Here is an 18865-nt window from a genome sequence, read left to right on the forward strand (position 1 = left end):
CTGAAATTACTGAAGATAAAAGTCAACTACTTTTGTATTATTATATATGATGCTAGCAATGAAAATCCAGAATTTGAAATTTAAAAAAAAAAACATTTTTATATACTTTTACATACATATATTTTTGCTTACTTTTTTACAATAGCTCCCAACAAAAAAATAGTTGGGTATAACTCAACTACGTACAGGATCTCCATCCATAAAAAAAACACAACCCTCATGAAAGAAATCAAAGAACTCAATGTCACAATAAAGTTTGCCTAGGAATCCGAGGAAAGGAATCACATTCACTCCACAGGACTGAAGGAGGAACATGACTATTCCTTGCAGGAGCTCAAAGAGATTTGGTCTTTCCCTTTATACTTCTACCTTGCTCTTCCAAGTATTGCCTTTCTCACTGCCTTCTTCAATTAACATCCTTTCATATCTCCAATGAAACTACTGAAACATAATCTGAATGACTATTAATATCAATTTTTGTATGCATGAATATGCACACCAGCATGACATGTGTGTGTTTTTGTTTGGAGAGAACCTATACATAAGAATTTTTTCTCAGAAGTGTTAAACCTGCATTGTGCAGATTTTCTTGTTTTTATTTACTTATTTTATCTTAGATTTTGTGTTTTTAAATCTATGTATCCAGTAACTATCAGTGTCAGAGGGCTGATTAAACTGCATTATTCTGCTTCTGTTATATTTTATCAGTGGGATTTCACCATCGTCAATGTATTTCAAACGTATCATAAGATAATCAACTTACTAAATCAACGTCAGTAATATACCAAAGTGGCCCTTTTCTCCTGCACTTACGAATTGGTTCTATACAACAATTCTCAAATGCTAGGAAGAAAACAAAACTAAAGTTGAGCAAACTACCAGAACTTTCTTTGGTAATTGATGGTTATTAAATATAAGCTACACTCACTTTTGATGTGGTACAAGTTATTTCCTACCCACTACAAAAACATAAATAAATAAAAGCTCAGCAAATCTGTGTTATTGGACAAAATAACCCATGATATACATTTCTTCCAATTGTTGATAAGCAAAATTCAGAAAGATGTTACAGATCCCAAGAAAGTGAAATAAAAGTCCAGAGACTCTTAGGGATACAGGATGGCAGTGGATTTATTTACCATTCCAAAGACCAAAAGGCATTACTGGAGATGAACCCCAAAATTGACTCTTTGGAGAGCATAAATAATGTCTTAACTTTGTCCAAATTGAGTAGTATTTTTTGCATGTGAAGTCTCAGTTTTCAAGGAGTGCTAGAAATGCTACTGGCTTGGGTGTCTTCATTAGTTCAGACCTCTGAAACAAAGACCAAAAAAAGCAGAAAAGAGGAAGCATGAATTAGAAAAATAAAAATATTTTCACATCTAATACATTGCCAAATAGCACATATACCCTGACAATCTTTTGGCACTGGATAGCATATAGCGACTATATACTTGTTAAGGAGTGACTGAAAAATTGTACCAAGTGCTTTATTGGCTTCATGTCATCCATTGAGCAGTGGCAAATAATGAACTCTATTCTTGATGGAAGAGGCCACTTGTATTCAAGTGCCAGTTACTCACTTTCCTAATCAATTACATAACTCTTCATGTTGCCTTCTCTTAAATAAAATGAGCTGGGAGCTGGGGAAAAGTCAAAGTGATGTTTTCCACTGCTCAAATTACAAGAGAGCATTTTCTGGTATAGTAATTAGGTCCACATTTGCTAAAGGTATTATCAAGTATGGGGTAACTGTTTGTCAACACTAAAATGTAGATTCCAAGTTGCTTACTGAGTCCTGAAATAATTCAGTATCATACTATCTCAATCCAGCACAGGTCTTTATATTTGGAATTAGCCATGCACATTTCCATATCTCCATAGAGACCAACGAATAATCACTTTTGTATGTAAATACATTTAGCGTAACTACCCTAGAGACCACAATGGCTGCCACAGTTATTAATGAAGCTGTACTTAATGTGATGCTCACCCAAATTACTCTCTAGGAAAATTTCAGGAGGTTGAACATCATCTGAGCTCAGATTCCACACTTGTCATATTTGATAAACTAGGATGGAAGGAGTAAAAATGGCTTGCACTTGAAAGCAAGGACTGCTTCTCTGGTTAGAATGGGAAATAATCAAGTCTTCTGCTCTCCTCCCCTGGTGAATCAGTACTTTGAATATATCGCTTGAATTTTCTCATCACTCTGTGGCTAGGGTTACTGGCTAACTTTATAATACCACCAACACAAAGTACAAGTGAACAGTGAAAGCAAAAGTGAAGATGGCCAACTATTGCCAGGCACAAATTTGGCTATGATGTCATCACTGTCCTTTTGTCATTTTAATTTTGTTGTGCCCTGTAGTAAACTTGGGAAATTTGGTTGATTAAGTCTTAGCATAGGGCAGCCCTGGTGGCTCAGTGGTTTAGCGCTGCCTTCAGCCCAGGGCATGATGCTGGAGACCTAGGATCGAGTCCCATGTCAGGCTTCCTGCATGGAGCCTGCTTCTCTCTACCTATGTCTCTGCCTCTCTCTCTGTTTGTGTGTCTCATGGATAAATAAATAAAATGTTAAAAAAAAAAGTCTTAGCATATGAATTGGTGGTTTGTAGGCCTAGATCACATCAAGACACCCCCTGCAGACTGCCCTGGGACTGTGCATGACTCTCCAAGGAAATGTATAGTATTTTCTTACCGACACTAGACCCACAGGACTTTTCAGTTAGTATATACAGGTGATACAAATTTTTTTTTTTATCTTGAAAATTTTTCAGCCCAGATCTGGATTTGTTTCCAGAGTCTCTCTTGTCATCCTTATTCCTAAATTTCCAGGCCTATCTCCATAGCCTGATAAATTGGGAACTAATTTCCTCCCCTTGTTATGCTCTTGTCTTGAGTCCATTCCATCCCCACCATTAAAGACATACATCCATCTATTTTTGATCAGTTTCTTTTTTTGACAAACCCATCCTTTTACCTTTGAATGTTCCCTTAAATCTGAACACCTCATCCAATCTAGCAGTTAGGTTTCAGAAGCAAAATCCATTCAGGATTGACTAAAGAAAATTTTTAGTCTAAGGAAAATTTTTTTAGACTAAGGAAAATTTTTTCCTTCCCCAGGTCTACTTACTCCAAAATCATAACTTCTATCCCTGGCTCAAATAATTAGAGCTCAGAATGATGACTATTCAAGTACTGTTTCCAAAATGGCTGAATCTTTGCGCTCCTCCACCCCAAGGAAGTATTTTACTAAGCACCATGGAAAGTTCCCTGATAATGTTGTACACAAGAATGGCTTAAGGATCTGGTTGACCTTAGCAAGAATCAAATTCAGAATTCTGAATTTGAAGACAGAATGTAAGAAGACAAGCGGGGAGCTTCCCCTAACTTGGAAGGATTACAGTGGATGATTTCTGAAACCATCTCCTATTGGCCCAAATGGAGGAACTTCTTTTTTCATTAGGAACTGGGTCAGAAATATCTGTAAAGGGTGAACCCCCCTCTTTACTAACTCAATAACAGAAAATATCAAACGCAGTTCTTGCACTAAGTGATCATGGTTTGTGTGTTGACTGACACCATTTCATTCAGTTGGGAGAATTAGGACTGTATGCATCTCTGTTTAGCATCCCCTACTTGGGCTTTTAATCTAAGAAGATGTTTTAGTTTCTTCATGAATTCATTTTGAGCAAAGAGAACAAAGAAGTTAGTATTTATTTTAAGTTGGGTCTATCATCCATTCACCCATGAGTCCTTGGTGACTTCTGCCAGGCTCTACACTAACCTGCAGAAGAAACACACCCCTTTATTTAGACAAAAAAAAAATCTAACCCATCAAGCATCTTGTGATTTTAATAGTCTTTTCACTTGTAGAATCATAGGAGTGTTTTAATTCAAATGTGTATTAAACAATTCTGCTTTCTCTCTGATGGAGGTCCTTACTTGACCATGGATTTCCTTTACTTCTACATGTTTTTCACATGCATAGAATTTAGTCTCCTACCTCTGTCCTGGAAATTTACAAGTCTCCACCCTTACCACACAGTGCAACTAAATTCTACTCCATTTGTTACTTTATGTGACCTTCAGGGTCTTATCTCTGAACCTGACCATCACTTTCAAAACATAGCTCTCCAAAATCCTTCAAGTTACTCTGCTTAACAATATTCATGAATCACATTTTCTATCTGTATACACATGAAAAAAGACAACTCTGAGTTGGTGTCTGTTCTTTACCTTAATTGAGAAGAAGGGAGCTTCACGACATTATTCTTGCCCCTTTTCCTTTATAAAAGATCTGTTGATTTGTTGATTTCATTCTCTTAAGAACTAATACTGAATTCAAAAGAAAATTCTATCTTCACCGATGCATTGATGTCAAGCCTCAGATGCAAAGTCAAATTCTTTACCCATCCCCTGTGTATTGCATCTTCTGCAAACCTAAAGTCACAAAAAATAGCACCAAAGCTTTTTGGGGACTCTGGGGAAAAATCAGACACTCTATTTATTCAAATAATCTGTAGCAAGGCCTCACTTGACAAAATATAGATTCTACTGGTGCTCATTCCCAACACAGAAGTGATCTTAGAATTAATTTTTACAATATCTGGGATACTATCCAAGCTTTTTGGAAAAAGAAAACATTCTACTGAAATGCTATAAATTGTTAGGCAGTTAGAGCATTTTAAATATCATTTTTTTATGTTATCCCTCATTAGCCAATGTCCTTTGTCACTTGAAAAATAGAAGTGTTCCCACATCTCAATTTAGAATTAAATTTGATTATCAAATGGCATTATCAATGACTTCTAATTAAAAACATAGGTTCAAAAATCCAACCTAGCATTTTATTCCCATGTCAGCCAGTAATTATGAAATTCATGATTTAGCTATGTTTCTCTTTGTTCTTTATCAAAACATATGCCCTAATTTATTAAATGTGATTTAGACTAATGTAGCTTTTACCATTTTGTATCATTTGATCACTATTAGTGATGAGATGTACTGTAATTTAAACCAGGAGATAGCCATTAATCTTTAAAACAATGATCACTGACAGTTAATAAAATATATTATATGAAGATCATGCCTTAATTCTACTTCTGATACTGCCTATCACATCCATTCACCTATGTACTTTCTCTTATAAAATAAACAAGAGAATTTGCTACTCTTTGGAACTGATGGCTGATCCAGTAAGACTGGTAGTGTAATTTAAATCAATGATCTAATAATTTATTATAAAAGAGTAAGGCAATTTCAGTTATACATTCCCATTATGCAACTTTCAAAGATAAGAAGCTTTCTATGTGCATAGAGTGTCTCATACTGGACTCAAACTTTCAAGGCTACATTAATCACAATTTTTTTCAAAATTGGTCACACCCAATTTTTGACATCTCTATTTCTTTAAATTTGAACACTTTTCTCCTACTTTCCGGGCACAGCCCCTAAAGTACTGCTTGACTCCTTTCTTTCTTCGATATTTAATCAGGCTTATTCTTGAGTGTCTTTCCTGTCAGTTTCTTTTTGTTTTTTCTTTTATATATTACACATTTTAACTATATTATATATTATACATTAATATAAGACATTATAATATTCATATTATGTATATATGTATATCCATATACTACTTTCCAACACTTTGATCAATTCTCTATTCTATCTCTTTGGACAATTCCAATTAATTACTTCCTCATCTCCTTCCAAGCTCTCTGTGCTCCAATCCAAACTACCTACATACTACACATTCAGCTTCCTGCTATAAAGCTTACATCATTTCCCTTTTTTTTCAAGCCCCCATGGCCCCTCACTGTTTAAAAATAAAACCCAGACTCATTAATCCAGTACTCAAGGCCCTCCATGGTCTGAACCCAAACTTCTTTATACTTTAAGATGCAAATCCTAATGACTTTCACTTAGATCCTTACCTTTGTTCCTTTGTGCTTGTGTTCTTTGTCATCCCCTATACATTTAAAACTTCCTAAGCTCTTGTTTTACAATCTGCTCTTCAAGTTTTTGTTTAGACTTTGCTTTCTCACATGATGAGGTGAGATGAGGTTTCTCCCATAAACTCTGAAAACCCTTTATGTTTGCATTCCATATGCAACATTATGGCCTTTTGCCTAGTCTTTTATGTTAGATATACAGCCCCCAAAGCAAATGACATCATCACATTCTTTTCCTTAGCACTGCATAGAGTGAACAGTCCAATAGATGTATAAAGGTGATGTGGATGTAATAACAACCTACATACAAAAGAGGATCAGCCAAGTAGAGCCCACCCTTTTCCAAAAAGGGTCTCCCAGCAGTTTCTGCACATTAATTTTGGGGAGGACATGGTCATAGTCCTTGCTTACGTGTTACCTATCTTTGCACTACAAAAGCAGAATGAGGTAGCCACCACAGCAACTTCATGGTGCACAAAGACTAAAATATTTTAGGCTTTATAGAAAAGGCCCTTACCAAAAAAGTGTGCTGATATCTGATAGAACTGAGTGAAGGAAGGCAGGAAAAAAAATGAACTTTGTTTGAGCCTGAAGAGATTCCACAAGGAGTGTCCACTCCTGATCCTATTTTCTTCCTGTCACTACCTTCCCATGATGCCCTGCCTATCTGCCGCTCCTCTAAGCCTGGCTATCCTTGGCTAAACCATCTGAAGTTGGGGTTTTGGTAAAGTGTTTCTCAGAAGCACACCTGTCTGTAGGCACTTACACAGAGACACCACAGGTGAGCTTCTGCAGAAAATATTTAGAACGTCTGGTGATCCTCACATATGGCCACTGACAAGCAAGAACTGCCAATCAAAACTAAGGTACAAATTTCACCCCCATAAGACTCAAACTAAGAAGCAAAACAATCCAGACGACAATGGGAAATGTCCCAATTAACCATTACAAGCCATTTTAGTGAGAAAATTATTCTCCATATGCCAGCAGAGTACATTTTGCTGATTCATTCTGTCAAAATAAAAGCGATTTTGGCAACTTCAAAACTCTTTTTTTTTAAAAAGTCTTCTCTAAGAAATTGAAAATAGCACTTTTTACATGGGAACTGAAGTAATTATTTTTGTACTTTTGTATTCATAGTTCCCCAAGTATATCACAGTGTGTTCATATACATATTTATACATAAATCTTGTTAAGTATTCTCATCTCAAATCTAAAAATTCATAGGCTTATATATATTCCAATTTAAATTCTGGGTAAAAATTGCATAGCTTTTTTTTTTCTGGATTATCCTAGCTACATATAGTTTGATACTCATGTATTTATTCAGTGAATATTTCTTAGGAGCAATCATGTTCCAGGCATCATGATGATCACATGGCATAGCAAAAAGAGCACCAGATTTCTAGCAGTTAGAACAGGGTTTGAATCCCACCTTCATAAGCCGAGTGAATATAGATAAATTACTTAATGTCTTTGAGACAAAATTAAGGTGTTTTTTTTTTTTTTTTGTAAAATATGGAAATGTGATTTTTTTTTCCTGAGTTGTAAGAATTATGTCTGGTAGCTGTGTTAGTCTGCCTGGCATATATCTCCTTCAAACTCCCTCCTACTGAAAGCCAGTCCTGTGTGCTAAACAGAAAGGTGATCACTAGATCCAGTCTGGACCAATTAAAGTGACCTCATCCTCCTGGTAAATGCTCCAAGGTTGAGCATTTGTTGAAATAAGACAGTTCCAGGCTTATTACAACTACAACTGGAGCAAATGCCTCTTTGCCTGTCAGATCATGCAACGGAAGAGAGCAAATCTGTAGATGTTGGTAAAAATGCCCCACCAAGCAGAGAAAGACTATGTGGAGCAGGCTAATATAATTGATATTTGGAGAGAGACTGAGTCCCCTCAGTTCCAGCCTCTAGGTTCTCAGGGCTATCTTGCAGATCTTCCAATACACCCCCTTCCTGCTAGAGCTGCATTCTTTGTAATTTGAATCCCAACTAATATAGAAATCCTTACCAAAGCACAAAGGAAGTGCACAACAAATGTTACCTTATTCTATCGCTGCACACCTGGGAATAAGAGGATGAGTAGTATATAGTCCCTGACCTCAAGATGCCTCTGGGTTACTGTCTTCCTTTTTTAGACAGCAGAGACTTTGTTTCTCTTGTTTGGTTTTTTTTTTTTTTTTTTTTTTTCCAACACTTAGAGCAGCCCTTGACACACAGTGGGCAAATAATAAATACCAAATGAACTAAGGCATGATTAAATAACTATATTACTGAAATAATGAGTGTTATAATGGACACTTAAAGACATGTAAGAAAATCGAGAGGAAACTTACCTAAAATGTTTTTTTAAGGATTATAGATAAAATATACACAAGCACATATAGGAAACTAATCCAATTGTGCTTGTTGATATAATAGGTATTAGTTGCACCCATCATACCCAAAATGTAAGAAATTCGAGTGCTCTCTGTTTTTCTAAAGTAAAACAACTCTGGCTGTAACAACATACATACCAAAGTTGTCACAAGGCCTTAAGTCAGCCACTACTTGGGCTCCTTTCCCTTTCTATTAGATCAAACAAAATGCCCAGGCTTAGGATATTCCGCAAGATTAGAAGAAGAGGATCCTGACCTCAGGTGAGCATCACTCTATTAAACGAGGTCCTGCAATGCAGTGCCTCACTTGCACTCCTGTCGGTCACCAACTCCTGGACATGATACCTCTGAGTCCTGCCGCAGTGCACACTCAGCACACCTGGTCACACATCTTCAAGGTGCAGTATTTGGCCAGAGATCTGGTCTATGCCACTTGAATAATCCTACTCACTGTCCTTTTCTTATTGTGATAGAAGTTACTTGCATAGTGGAACACACTTTTCCATTGTAACCTATCTTTTTTCTTCTCTTTCTTAGGTAACATGAAGGCTAACTGCCCAAGTATGATTTGGTTAGACCTTCAAAAATGGCATATCTCAACCAAAAACATGAAGCCATACTCTTTAGGGAAAGAATTCCCTTCCCTTCCCTCCTTGCCTCTCTTCCCTCCTCTCCTCTCCTTCCCTCCTCCCTTTCCTTCTTCCTTCCCCTTCCCTCCTTCCTTCTTTTTCTTCCTCTCTCTCTCTTTCTCTTTCTCTCTCTCTCTCTTTCCTCCTTCCTCCCCCCTCCATCCCTATTATCACTCTGTTGGTGATCAAACAAGAAACACTTCCTCAGTTCAATTTTTCTGGCATTTGTTGGTGGAAAACTGCTCTTCTGCATTAATGTCACTGTTCTCAGTGCGATGATGATCACGATAAAATGAAATCAGGAAAATTGAACACAAATGCAGATTTGTCTGTGTCTTAGCTATGTATATGAAAGAAAATACCTATTGTGATGCTTTCCCTCCAGGAGAAGTACTGCTATAGGGGATTATACTCATTGTCAGTTTGAGTTTACCAGAACAAGAAGATTTCTATTGCTACTTCACATGTGCGAGATGGATGTGTTCACATTCTGTTTGGGCATAGTAGGTGAGCATCATTAGCCTAAACCTTCCCAAAGAGAAGGGAAGGCTTGAACTCATCAAAATAAAGGAGGCATGAGCAGAAAGCATTCCACACATAGAGAATCTGTAGATTCCTTGTTCATTTCATATCCAACATAGTTGAGGGCTTTCGGGTGTCATCTCAGCTTTAATACTTTTTAGCTGAAAGCTTCTTTAGCTGGAAGGCTCAACTGCGAACCCACTGTCAGCGCAGCCATTTTTCATGTCAGCTGGTGATAAGCAATTACTGACACATTAATCCAATAGTACTTCCTCTCAGTCCTGACCCTTCACTGAGTTTCAGTAGCATTACATAAGCTACATGTACTATGCCTACACTATCTGGGGTAAAAGAGAAATTGAAGATTTCACAATATATGTAAATCAAACCATCAGTCTCTATGCCTTAAACTTCCACAGTAATCTATGTCAATTATTTCTCAATATACTGGAAGAAATAAAGGACTAAAATGCATTGAAAGGGACTACAGCCTTTTAGGTTATAATTTATTAGGATCAAGAGAGGCATTAACATCAATTGACTTAATGCGTACTTTAAGAGAAATTTATGTCTAAGGAAAAGCTCCTCCTCTCTCTCAAAGGTAGGCAGAGGCACTCCCCCCAAGTAGGAAACATTGCCAAGTGACTCAATAATTATAAATTTAGACAATCCATTAACAAAATTGCAGATTCTCTATCTTTGGAGTATAGATAGTGCTTTTGAGGTAGAAAAAAATAGGTCTCCACATCCAGATATGTGGAAATTGTGTGAATCAGCCAAGAGATTGATAATATTCCTTTTAAACTCAGTTTTAACTCATTAACTACTTTGCTATAGAAATGAAACAAGACTATCTAACCTGCAAAGTAATGTACCTTTCCTAAAATTGCCATGGCCTTAAAATAGCATTGGCCTTTCCATCCTAACATACTATTTTCTCTTTTTATTATAGGTAGAAATTCATGAGATGTGATTAACCCTGAACTATTTTCTGTTCTAACATAGGTATTATGAAAATGAACTATCAGATTTAAATGTGTTATATATTTTTATAAAGTATTCCTTTCTAATATTTAAAATATTCCATAATTTGATTGGTTGGTGAGGGAGAAAAGTGAAATCACTTGAGCCCAGTCCTTATGTTAGAACACATAAAAACTTCAAGTGTTGCATTTACTAAAGCTACTGGCTATTAAATCTTATCATCCTGTTCTTGTTTCAAAGGAGGCAGCAAAGAAAGCACAGAATTATTTCCTCCTCTGGACAAGATTTAGATGAACTATAAAATGGTACAAAATTGGCATATTTTACCAGAACTTGCAGGACAACTTTGAAAATTAAAAATACTTATTTCTAGAAATTATAGTCAAATTGTCTAGCATGCTAGGTGATGTTTAAAGTGAGGCATGTTGGGCAGTTCCAGTGGCTCAGCGGTTTGGTGCCGCCTTCAGCCCAGGGCGTGATCCTGGAGACCCAGGATTGAATCCCACATTGGGCTCCCTGCGTGGGGCCTGCTTCTTCCTCTGCCTGTGTCTGTGTCTCTGCCTCTCTCTCTCTCTCTCTCTCTCTCCCTGTGTGTCTCTCATGAATAAATAAATTAAATATTAAAAAAAAAATAAAGTGAGGCATGTTTGAGGTGTAGTTCCTTAAGGACAACTAACCATAAAGACTCTGAACCGAGCAAGGTACTGTTTAATCTATTATATGCACAGCAAAGTGAATTGTTAACAAATACTCATGCTATATAACAAGGTTTTATATGCAGGAAGAAAATATGGCTGTAATTCACACAAGGACAAAAATAAGAGGCATCTATTTTATCCAGCCACTGGCACATCTTAGGTTCCAACTGCAGATATTTACTCTCTGGTAAACATATCTTTATGGAAATGTTAGTCTGAACCACTAACAATGAAACCTGCATTTACTTTGGCCAGTAATAGCGAAGTGCTTGCTTGGCTAACACTTCCACAAACTACTGCCAGTTGCTAAATCTTAGCTAGCACTTAAACAACAGCAAGCAGGGAGAAGGGCATAAACATTTGCAAAATATTTGCCTTGTAATATTATTTGCCATATGGATTTGACTCAAAAGGTTATGAATCTGCTTTTATACATTTTTAAAAATATTATTCTCTGTCACTGCAAATAGTCTTTTTTAACCTCACCGTCACTGAACAAGTTCATTGTGTGTGTGTGAATGTGTGTGAACGTACTTGTAAAATAAATGTTTACTTACAAAGAATGTTTCACTTAGGCTTATTAAAGCAAGTTTTAATTTAATCAGGAGTATGTTTATTGAGGGCATTTTAATAAATTGATCTAGCTTCAGAATCAGAATTTAATATGCCTACTAACTTTTATGTATAACTTTCAGTTTGCAGTGTGAAATGCAGAAGCTCACCAGACAGAAACGTAAGCAAAAAGAGAGCCCTCCTCCCAAGCTTCCATCTCCCAAGCTCTCTCTGTCAAAGAATTTCTATGTGCTTAGGAGAGTCCTGAGCAGAGAGTACAACCCAACTGAGTCCTGTCTCAGTACCTTGACTATGAGAGTGGCCATTGGCTGCTGAGTGGAAACTGGTCTTAGCAGACCATGGCTGAAGATCAGCAGCTTATTCCCAATCTTCTCCTCTGCTTTTGTACCCACGCCAGAGCAAGATTTCACCCAGAGAAGTAGCAATTGCTCAGCTTCCCATACAGTGGAAATTAAACTCAGGCAAACTGACCAGCACACTCAGGATCAAAGGTCTTAAGATTTCTTCCTTTCACCATTCTCACAAGGCAAGAGTGGCTGTGGTATCCAAGCTGATTCTTATAGCAAAAGCTAGAGCATAAGATCCATGAACAGGTAAAAGAGCCTCCTGAGGATATAGACTTGATATGTTCTGCTCTTTGCTGTCACTTCTGCATTTAAAGCAGAAACTGTAATATTGTAGACATCCAAATATTTGGAAGGGAAGAAGGAAGAATTTGGCATGTAATGCCCTCAGGACTGTGCTCTATCCACTGGGAAATGTGTCTCTAATAAACAGTGTTGCAAACAGTGTGGCTCTCTATGAAAGCTGCTTCCAGAACACATGACTAGGATTCAATCCCTTGTCCTAGGTATTATGAGGAATGGCAAAATATTACAGCCCAATGGCCCAATGTAGGCTTATTGTTGAAATTATTCCCCTCATATTTTCCCACAAGAGGTGATTTGGAGCTCTTTTCAGTGCTTAGCATTCTAGTAAGCCAGACACACTGATTCGCAGTCATTTCATCCAGTACCAGGCTCACTCTACTGGTCTTTACTCTCTCTACTCTTATCCGGACATCTAGGGACTCTGTTGTACATAATGCCACTGGGCCATGAAGGGGATAATATAAATGTATCTAGATAAAGTCTTCTAACTCTAGATCTCAAGGAGAAGAGATATATAATATCATTCCCTTTCCTCCTAGATAAACCCTGATCTCTGTGTGCAATTTGGCCAAGTTCCTCCCCAGAGATTTATATGCTGAAAACAGAGGACTTATTTTCCTAAGTGAAACAAGTGTTTCTTTGACATCTACACCTTAGTCAGTTAGCAGTCGTAGCAGTCTATTGATTTATAAGAAACTTCCCCAAAACAAACATGTATTATACTACATTGTTTCTTAGGGTCAGGAATATATTCACAGCATGGAAATATACTTTCTCTAAACCTGGTAAATTGAGACTCCAAATAAGACTGCAGCCCTAGCCAATAGCTTAACTTCCATCTTAAGTGGGTGTTCATTTACAATCTTAATGGCAAGTCACAATCCCTTGTTTCATGGGCCTCTCCACAGAGCCACTCCTCAAAATTGCCACTGGCTGGGTGAGCAATTCATGAAAGAACAAGAGAAAGCACTCAAGATGGAAGCCACAGATATCCTATGACCTCGGAAGTGACATCCTATTATAGTGTCAGCTCAAAGTTTAGAATCATCATCTAAATCAGTTCCATGTGTGAAGAGGCTCCTTGGATGGTATTCCCTACATACAGCTTCTATCCATCTGTAGAAAGTGCAACTAGAAAGATAAATTGTCTTCCTATGCACACACCAATGTATAATACAGAGACAAGGGGAGGATAACTGCTCTAGACACTCTTGTACAAAGAACAGGAATATGGAAGGTAGAAGGATGTTATAACTCCATAGAGATTCTGAAATTCAGCCTGGCAAATGTTGGAAGTCCCCTGATTAGGTCTTAATATCTAGAAATCATTTTCCATAACTCTTGGTTCTACCTACTGCATTCTCATTTCTGTCCCTGTGTCATCTTTACTTTTTCATGAAAAGTATCATATGCTGGTGACTAACGAACTTTCTCAGCCTACCTCTTGCCAGTGGAATTCTGGATTCTAAGGATCTTTCCTCATTCTTAACATTATGTTCCCCTCAATCCAAGCTGGTGGGCATTTCTGTAGCATTTCTTAAAGAAGAGTAGGGCCTTTTTGGAATTCTGGTGGGCTGCATGCTATTAGAAACCACACTCAAAAATCGCTTTGAGAGAAGCCTGTCATAAAATTTCTGTTGTTTGAGAAGATCTGTAGAGAAAACCCTTATTCTCCTTCAAGTGCCTTTTGCCTATATAATATACTGACATGCCAACTTAGATCTTTTGAAGATTAAAAAAAATTATTTTACAGTTGTACCATTAACATCATCTTTGCTTTTTTTTTTTTTTTAAGATGTTATTTATTTGAGAAAAAGCGTAAGCAGAGGAAGCAGGAGAGAGAGAAGCAGGCTCCCAGCTGGGCAGGGAGCCTGATGCAGGCAGGGCTCAGTCCCAGGACCCCAGGATCATGATCTGAGCCAAAGGCAGACACTTAACCAACTAAATCTTCGGAATAGGCTTTTCTGGCTATGCCCTGGATTTGATATTTGCTTGGAAACCATTTCTTAATTAAGCATTATTAGTCATCTATATATAAGAGTGAAAAAATTTCAAAACATCATTTTCAGACTCCTTACATCCTTTCCTTAATTTACTTCTTGCCGCTTGGATTTTACCAAAAACATCAATAAGAAATCAGACATCACCTTTACCATTTTGCTTGGAAATCATCTTTGCTAGATCATTCGGTACATCAGCCACATTTTCTCCTTTCCATGTTACTGCAGACAACAGTGTTGCTAAGTTTTTGTCACTACATAACCAGTAACCCTTTCCTCCATTTTCCAAGACCATATATCACCTCCTGCAAGCCCCCAAGAACAGCAGAAAACATGGGTCTTCTATTTTAAACTTCTTTAGGGACACCAGAGTGGCTCAGTGGTTGAGCATCTGCCTTTGGCTCAGGTTGTGATCCTGGGGTCCTGGGATTGAGTTCCGCATTGGGCTCCCCGGAGGGAGCCTGATCCCCCTCTGCCTATGTCTCTGCCTCTCTGTGTCTCTCATGAAGAAATAAATAAAATCTTCAAAACAAATAAAACTTCTTTAAATCATTTTATATCTTCACTAACACTCTCCTCAAAGCCTACTGCCTGTTCCTGTTTTGAAAACACTTCTACATTTCAAGTTTTTGTCTTAGTAGCACCTCACTTCCAGGCACAAATATCTGGTGGATTTTTGTTTTGTGTGGCTGATGCTAAACAGCAGCACTTCATTTTACTAATTTTGATACATTTATCAAATGTTTTCAAAGTGTCATAAAACATTATACCAGGCACTGTTTTTACCAAATAGATTAGGAGTAAAACAATCCATGTTTTAGGGACATTTCAGTCTGAGAATCCCTTAATAATAAATCACTTAGTGCTACATAGGGGATCAAATATCTCTTTTCATAAAAGAATGGCAATAACACCTGCTTGGATTAACCAAACAAACGAATACATGTGAAAGGGTAATGTTAAACCCTCATAAGTAGAACTAAGTTATAATTAATAGGTTTTAAGTGAGTGCTACCCCTCTGGTTTCCCTAGTCAAAGGACCAGTGTTCTTATGTAACAATGTCTGTTTGAATGACCTAATTCTATGTTTAAAAAATTATTCCACAAACTTAGTAATTTAAAATAACAAATATATATATTAATTCTGTGAGTGGAGTCTGGATGCAGTTTACCTGAGGATTCAAGGCTCAGGGTCACTCATGAGGTCATTCACTCAGGGTCACTGCTGGTTCTGACTGCAGTTTCATCTGAAGGCACAACTGGGAGACCTTCTTGCTTACACAGCTACTGGCTTGCCTCTCTAGAGGACTCCCTCATGAATGGCAGGTGATTTTTTCTAAGGTAAGCAACCTAAGAGTGAATACCCAAAATAGAAGTTAAAATTTTTATGACCTAAACCTGGAAATGACATCCTATCACGTAAGCCATAATTTATCCATCAGAAGCAAACAAGTGCAACCCACACATAAGAAAGAATTACATAAAAAAAAAAGAATTACATAAGAAGTAATGCCAGGGGATAAAGATAATTAGAGGCCATCTTAGAGGTTACCTACTGCAAGAACTCAAAGAGCTTCAGAAGTAGTTTTTTCACCAAGAAATGGATGTTTAACTTAATTCAACTAATACCATCAATAAGAGGTTTAAAGAGCTACATAACAGCAAAAAGAGTAAAAAAGAAAAGCATTATAAAATACTAAAAATATGAAGGGTTCCTGGGTGGCATAGTCATTTAAACATCTGACTCTTGATTTTGGCTCAGGTCATGATCTTTGGGTCATGAGATTGAACGCCATATTGGGCTCTGAGCTCAGCACAGAGTCTGCTTGAGATTCTCTGTCTCTTGCTTCTGCTATCTCTTTCAAATAAATATTTTTAAAAAACAGTAAAAATACAAGAAACAAGTAGTCCAAATAATAAACAGATTATAATTTTGAAAAAAATGTGTTTAAAGAAAAGACATTTGTTTGATCTTGACATTGAAATATTCTCAGGTGGCACAGGTTTAATGACACATGATTACTTTTTTTTCATACATGATCAATTACACCATATGGCTCTGAAGGCTAACGCTTACAGATTATAATATGTTAAAAAAGTTTATACACCTTCCCTCATGAATTTTAAAATCAATATATATACTGAAAACTGAAGATTTAATTATATTTATAGACATATTTTAAATATTACCCAACTTGAAATGTAAAAAGTAATTACTATAAAGCATAAAGTTAGAAATGATAAAGTATAATAATTTCCTTTATTTTAATAATGGTGAACCAAGAAATACCCATACTTTTAATTAAGCATGGAACAGACAGCCAAATATATTGTTAAAAATGATGAAGAGGACAATAAACAAAATAGAACTGTGTGGAAAGATAAAAATGCATAAAGGATACCAATTTATCCATTTCTGAAGATAGGAGTTTGAATTTATTTTCTAAAGTGATAAATCAAGCAAAAGAACTGTAAATACATTGTTTTATTTTGTAACTATGATGAAAAAATGCAAGCAAAGATGCTTATGAGTGATGTGGAGATGAAATTAGGAAAGCTAGCAGTGGTAAGATTTACTTTTCACTCAACACCATTCTAAAATGTTTTTGTTTTGTTTTGTTTTTGTACATGTCTCTGTACTTTTTTAAAATTAATATGAAGATAAATAAAAGGTGGGTGTCATTTCTAGGCTAAGTATCTTAAGAAATTGCTCTGGCTTTTAGCCCTCTGTTGTATCTAATCTCCAAAGATGGCTTCCAATGGGCTTGTTGGCTTGGCCCTTCAACTTCTCTCTCACAGAACAGGTGAGAAGTGAGGCCATGTGACCACCACCGTTAAGGCATGAAAAGTCTTACAGCTTCTGCCTAGATCTATGGAAATTCTGTCTCTGGGAAGTCAAGAGTTTATGTAAGCAGTCTACCATGCTGTGAGCAAAGGCAAGGAAGACATGTGGCAAAGTCAGAAGGAGAAAGAGATGTCAGCCAGTTCCCCAAATGAAGTGTTACACAGATGTGTGAATGAAGAGACTATCATGGACATCTGGTCCTGGTGAGCCTTCAGATGTCCCCAATCCCAACTACCATGAGAAACTTTGAGTAAAAACTTCCCTGCTATTCCTAGTCAACTAGTAAAACCATGAGAATTAGTTATTATTCTAACCTACTAAGTTTCAAGGTAGTTTATCATTCACCAATAGATATTTTTAAAATTTTAATTTTTAAAAATTTTTTAAAAATTTTTTTAGATTTTATTTATTTATTCATGAGAGACACAGAGAGAGAGAGGCAGAGACACAGGCAGAGGGAGAGGCAAGCTCTGAGGGGACCCTGATGCAGGACTTGATCCCTGTACTCCAGGAACACGACCTGAGCCAAAGGCAGATGCTCAACCACTGAGCCACCCAGGGGTCCCAATAACTAATTTTTTAAAGATTTTATTTATTTATTTGACAGGGAGAGAAAGAGCACAAGAAGGAGTAGTGGCAGGCGAGAGAAAGGGAGGCTTCCTGCTAAGCAAGGAGCCCAATGTAGGGCTCCATCTCAGGATCTCGGAATCCTGACCTGAGCCAAAGGGAGACACTTAACTGACTGAGCCACCCAGGTGCCCCTAGATAACAAAATTTTAAGACAATGTTGCTCTGTACACACTGAATCAAAAGAGTGAAAATTCACAGCATTATTTATTAAAATAAATGCCCATGGCATCAGGTTATGACTTTGAATGTGTTATGCTTACATCAGGCATCTCTGCCATCAGAGCGTGCAAGTTGAGGCAGCTTGCCAGTGAGTCTTGTGCATGTCACTGAAAGAGCAAGTCAACACCTTCATCTTTACAGTCATGTTTCTTATACTGCAAATGAGTGTTCCCTCTTTGTGCATTAATTCTTTCTTTGGAAAAAAAAAATTCCTTCTTTGGTTGGTAATGTGGTCACTCATTAGAACAGAGGCAAACTCTATTACTGAATCTCATTTCTGGGCTAGAGAGTGCTTATCTTTTAAATAATCTAATCTTGCCCCTTGCCCTTGTCCCTAGCTTCACATATCTTATGTTCATTTTGTACCTTAATCCTCAGAGTCTGAGAGCTGTTTTGCTGGGATACTAAGTATCATCACTGGTAATACTAAAGCATCCAGCCTAGGTCCTCATTTTAGACACATCATCTCTGAAATCAAAACAAAGAAAACAAACAAAAATAATGTGAAATATTAATAAATGTCATATTCACAGCAGTATCAGAGAATTTAAATAAATGGACAAACTCAAATAGATAAATCTTAAATGTAAATCTGGAAAGAAATAAGTTTTTATGCGATCAAAAAATAATATAGAATTCCATTAAAGCAAAACTGCTGTTTCTTAAAGGTACTTATTTTATGGATCCCTGGTGTGAAATAATTCATCAAAGTATGAAGTAGAGAATCTATCTTAAAATATTTTTATTTCAATATTCAGAGCAATGTACTTCATTTAT

General features: G+C 36.9%; 1 long non-coding RNA gene across 1 annotated transcript; it reads right to left on the reverse strand.

Moving 5' to 3' along the window:
• Window positions 1-1113: 1113 nt before the first annotated feature.
• LOC106559451 lies at window positions 1114-18558 on the reverse strand. The gene is made up of 3 exons (XR_005366344.1): window positions 18455-18558; window positions 15567-15744; window positions 1114-1314 (listed from the first exon to the last, which is right to left on the reverse strand). It is a non-coding gene; the product is annotated as an uncharacterized LOC106559451 (long non-coding RNA).
• Window positions 18559-18865: the final 307 nt, after the last annotated feature.

This window comes from Canis lupus, chromosome 11 (assembly GCF_011100685.1).
Source record: "Canis lupus familiaris isolate Mischka breed German Shepherd chromosome 11, alternate assembly UU_Cfam_GSD_1.0, whole genome shotgun sequence".
In the NCBI taxonomy this organism is placed as follows: domain Eukaryota; kingdom Metazoa; phylum Chordata; class Mammalia; order Carnivora; family Canidae; genus Canis; species Canis lupus.